Below are 5,000 nucleotides of genomic sequence, written 5' to 3'. Positions count from 1 at the left end.
TACTGTTGTGTCTATCTCTAAGGGGCCAGGCTACTCTCTCTCTCTTCTTCTTTCTCGGTCTGTGCCTCCCTTCCTAGCTGAGACAGAGACCAGATGATATTTGTAAGACTATGCTCTCACTAGCTCCAGTCCTGGATGTTCCACTCGCTCTTTTGAAGCAGGGACAAAGCAGTGTTCTGCTGGAACAACAACCTGTTTCTGATTCCTCACTCTTGCTGAGTATGCTTCCCACTTTCTCTCCCTCCGAATCACACTTTCTCTCTCTCTCTCTCTCTCTCTCTCTCTCTCTCTCTCTCTCTCTCTCAAAATCACACTTTCTCTCTCTCGCTCTCTCCCTCTCCATCCGAATCCCACTTTTTTTCTCTCTCTCTCTCTCTCTCTCTCTCCCTCAAAATCACACCTTTTCTCTCTCGCTCTCGCGCTCTCTCCCGCTCCCTCTGAATCACACTTTCTCTCTCTCTCTCTCTCTTATTCTCTCTCTCTCTCTCTCCCTCAAAATCACACTTTCTCGCTCTCGCTCTCTCCCTCTCCCTCCGAATCCCACTTTTTCTCTCTCTCCCTCTCTCTCTCTCTCTCTCCCTCTCCCTCCAAATCTCTCTCTCTCTCCCTCTCCCTCCAAATCTCTCTCTCTCTCTCTCTCTCTCTCTCTCTCTCTCTCTCTGAATCCCACTTTTTCTCTGTCTCTAAACACAACCCTTTGGCACAGGCCTAGCTGTTTGCCAGCAGGTTATTGAGTTCTCTCTCTCTTTCACTACTTCCCTCCCCTCTCTCTCTCTCTGTGTCTTTCTCCTTCTCTTTCTCCCTCTCTCTCTCTGTCTTTCTCCCTCTCTTTCTCTTTCTCCTTCTCTTCTTCTCTTTCTCCCTCTCTTTCTCCCTCTCTTTCTCCTTCTCTTTCTCCTTCTCTTTCTCTTTCTCTTTCTCTTCTTCTCTTTCTCCCTCTCTTTCTCCCTCTCTTTCTCCTTCTTTTTCTCCTTCTCTTCTTCTCTTTCTCCCTCTCTTTCTCCTTCTCTTTCTCCTTCTCTTTCTCCTTCTCTTCTTCTCTTTCTCCTTCTCTTTCTCCTTCTCTTTCTCCCTCTCTTTCTCCCTCTCTTTCTCCCTCTCATTCTCCCTCTCATTCTCCCTCTCATTCTCCCTCTCATTCTCCCTCTCTTTCTCCCTCTCTTTCTCCCTCTCTTTCTCCCTCTCATTCTCCCTCTCATTCTCCTTCTCTTTCTCCCTCTCATTCTCCCTCTCATTCTCCCTCTCATTCTCCCTCTCTTTCTCCCTCTCTTTCTCCCTCTCTTTCTCCCTCTCATTCTCCCTCTCATTCTCCCTCTCATTCTCCTTCTCCCTCTCATTCTCCCTCTCATTCTCCTTCTCATTCTCCTTCTCTTTCTCCCTCTCATTCTCCCTCTCATTCTCCCTCTCTTTCTCCCTCTCTTTCTCCCTCTCTTTCTCCCTCTCATTCTCCCTCTCATTCTCCTTCTCATTCTCCTTCTCTTTCTCCTTCTCTTCTCCTTATCTTCTTCTCTTTCTCCCTCTCCCTCTCATTCTCCCTCTCATTCTCCCTCTCATTCTCCCTCTCCCTCTCATTCTCCCTCTCTTTCTCCCTCTCTTTCTCCCTCTCTTTCTCCCTCTCTTTCTCCCTCTCTTTCTCCCTCTCATTCTCCCTCTCATTCTCCCTCTCTTTCTCCCTCTCTTTCTCCCTCTCATTCTCCCTCTCTTTCTCCCTCTCTTTCTCCCTCTCATTCTCCTTCTCTTTCTCCTTCTCTTCCTCCTTCTCTTCCTCCTTCTCTTTTTCCTTCTCTTCTTCTCTTTCTCCCTCTCTTTCTCCTTCTCTTCTTCTCTTTCTCCCTCTCTTTCTCCTTCTCTTCTTCTCTTTCTCCCTCTCTTTCTCCTTCTCTTTCTCCTTCTCTTTCTCCCTCTCATTCTCCCTCTCTTTCTCCTTCTCTTTCTCCCTCTCTTTCTCCCTCTCATTCTCCCTCTCTTTCTCCTTCTCTTTCTCCTTCTCATTCTCCCTCTCTTTCTCCTTCTCTTTCTCCCTCTCTTCCTCCTTCTCTTTCTCCTTCTCTTCTTCTCTTTCTCCCTCTCTTTCTCCTTCTCTTCTTCTCTTTCTCCCTCTCTTTCTCCCTCTCTTTCTCCTTCTCTTTTTCCTTCTCTTCTTCTCTTTTTCCCTCTCTTTCTCCTACTCTTTTTCCCTCTCTTTCTCCTTCTCTTCTCCTTATCTTCTTCTCTTTCTCCCTCTCCCTCTCCCTCTCTTTCTCCCTCTCTTTCTTCCTCTCTTTCTCCCTCTCTTTCTCCCTCTCTTTCTCCCTCTCTTTCTCCCTCTCATTCTCCCTCTCATTCTCCCTCTCATTCTCCCTCTCTTCCTCCTTCTCTTTCCTCCCTCTCTTTCTCCCTCTCTTTCTCCCTCTCTTTAGCCCTCTCTTTCTTCTTCTCTTTCTCCCTCTCTTTCTCCCTCTCTTTCTCCTTCTCTTTCTCCTTCTCTTTCTCCCTCTCTTTCTTCTTCTCTTTCTCCCTCTCTTTCTCCCTCTCTTTCTCCCTCTCTTTCTCCTTCTCTTTCTCCCTCTCTTTCTCCCTCTCTTTCTCCCTCTCTTTCTCCCTCTCTTTCTTCTTCTCTTTCTCCCTCTCTTTCTCCCTCTCTTTCTCCTTCTCTTTCTCCTTATCTTCTTCTCTTTCTTCTTCTCTTTCTCCCTCTCCTTCTCCCTCTCCTTCTCCCTCTCTTTCTCCCTCTCTTTCTCCCTCTCTTTCTTCCTCTCTTTCTCCCTCTCTTTCTCCCTCTCTTTCTCCCTCTCTTTCTCCCTCTCTTTCTCCCTCTCTTTCTCCCTCTCTTTCTCCCTCTCTTTCTCCCTCTCTTTCTCCCTCTCTTTCTCCCTCTCTTTCTCCCTCTCATTCTCCCTCTCATTCTCCCTCTCATTCTCCCTCTCTTTCTCCCTCTCTTTCTCCCTCTCTTTCTCCCTCTCTTTCTCCTTCTCTTTCTCTTTCTCCTACTCTTTTTCCCTCTCTTTTTCCTTCTCTTCTTCTCTTTTTCCCTCTCTTTCTCCTACTCTTTTTCCCTCTCTTTCTCCTTCTCTTCTCCTTATCTTCTTCTCTTTCTCCCTCTCCCTCTCCCTCTCTTTCTCCCTCTCTTTCTCCCTCTCTTTCTTCCTCTCTTTCTCCCTCTCTTTCTTCCTCTCTTTCTCCCTCTCTTTCTCCCTCTCTTTCTCCCTCTCTTTCTCCCTCTCTTTCTCCCTCTCTTTCTCCCTCTCATTCTCCCTCTCATTCTCATTCTCCCTCTCATTCTCCCTCTCATTCTCCCTCTCTTCCTCCTTCTCTTTCCTCCCTCTCTTTCTCCCTCTCTTTCTCCTTCTCTTTCTCCTTCTCTTTCTCTTTCTCCTACTCTTTTTCCCTCTCTTTCTCCCTCTCTTTCTCCCTCTCTTTCTCCTTCTCTTCTTCTCTTTCTCCTACTCCTTTTCCCTCTCTTTTTCCTTCTCTTCTTCTCCTTTTCCCTCTCTTTTTCCTTCTCTTCTTCTCTTTTTCCCTCTCTTTCTCCTACTCTTTTTCCCTCTCTTTCTCCCTCTCATTCTTCCTCTCTTCCTCCTTCTCTTTCTCCTTCTCCTTCTCTTCCTCTCTGTGGGTTGGTACAGAATTATGTTAACTTTGTCCTCTGTTCGGGGATAAATGTTGTCCACAGAGGAAGTGTCTTTGCAAAGCAGACTTTGTTTCAGACTTTCCTCTCAGGACCCTGAAGGGGTTAAAGGGAGGGTGATGGAGGTGAGGTCAGGGAGCAAGGGGTATAGGTTGTTCTGAAAGGGGCACAGATGTGAGTGTGTGTGTGTGTGTGTGTGTGTGTGTGTGTGTGTGTGTGTGTGTGTGTGTGTGTGTGTGTGCTCATGCACATGTGTTTTATGGCAGGGGGAATCACATTAGACAAGTGGGTCGAGAACACATTTCATTCTGACATAACGCAGCTTCCTGGCTTCCTCCTCAGGTATAATGAAAATACAACACCCAGCTTCCTCCTCAGGTATAATGACAATACAACCCCCAGCCTCCTGGCTTCCTCCTCAGGCATAATGACAATACAACCCCCAGCCTCCTGGCTTCCTCCTCAGGCATAATGACAATACAACCCCCAGCCTCCTGGCTTCCTCCTCAGGTATAATGACAATTACAACCCCCAGCCTCCTGGCTTCCTCCTCAGGTATAATGACAATACAACCCCCAGCCTCCTGGCTTCCTCCTCAGGTATAATGACAATACAACCCCCAGCTTCTTGGCTTCCTCCTCAGGTGTAATGACAATACAACCCCAAGCCTCCTGGCTTCCTCCTCAGGCATAATGACAATACAACCCCCAGCTTCCTCCTCAGGTATAATGACAATACAACCCCCAGCTTCCTCCTCAGGTATAATGACAATACAACCCCCAGCCTCCTGGCTTCCTCCTCAGGCATAATGACAATACAATCCCCAGCCTCCTGGCTTCCTCCTCAGGTATAATGACAATACAACCCCCAGCCTCCTGGCTTCCTCCTCAGGCATAATGACAATACAACCCCCAGCTTCCTTCTCAGGTATAATGACAATACAACCCCCAGCTTCCTCCTCAGGTATAATGACAATACAACCCCCAGTTTCCTCCTAAGGTATAATGACAATACAACACCCAGCTTCCTCCTCAGGTATAATGACAATACAACCCCCAGTTTCCTCCTAAGGTATAATGACAATACAACCCCAAGCCTCCTGGCTTCATCCTCAGGCATAATGACAATACAACCTCCAGCCTCCTGGCTTCCTCCTCAGGTATAATGACAATACAACCCCAAGCCTCCTGGCTTCCTCCTCAGGTATAATGACAATACAACCCCCAGCTTCCTCCTCAGGTATAATGACAATACAACCCCCAGCCTCCTGGCTTCCTTCTCAGGCATAATGACAATACAACACCCAGCTTCCTCCTCAGGTATAATGACAATACAACACCCAGCTTCCTCCTCAGGTATAATGACAATACAACACCCAGCTTCCTCCTCAGGT

The 5,000-nt window shown here is 47.5% G+C and overlaps 1 protein-coding gene across 1 annotated transcript in view; it reads right to left on the bottom strand.

The window, feature by feature from the left end:
- Positions 1–5,000, bottom strand: part of LOC118966060 (homeobox protein Meis1-like) — a gene marked incomplete in the record, with an annotated part of 136,211 nt that overhangs the window by 100,297 nt on the left and 30,914 nt on the right.

Source organism: Oncorhynchus mykiss, chromosome 1 (genome assembly GCF_013265735.2).
Source record: "Oncorhynchus mykiss isolate Arlee chromosome 1, USDA_OmykA_1.1, whole genome shotgun sequence".
NCBI lineage: Eukaryota > Metazoa > Chordata > Actinopteri > Salmoniformes > Salmonidae > Oncorhynchus > Oncorhynchus mykiss.
The sequence above is the reverse complement of the archived record's forward strand: the minus strand, read 5'-3'. Positions and strand labels throughout refer to the sequence as shown.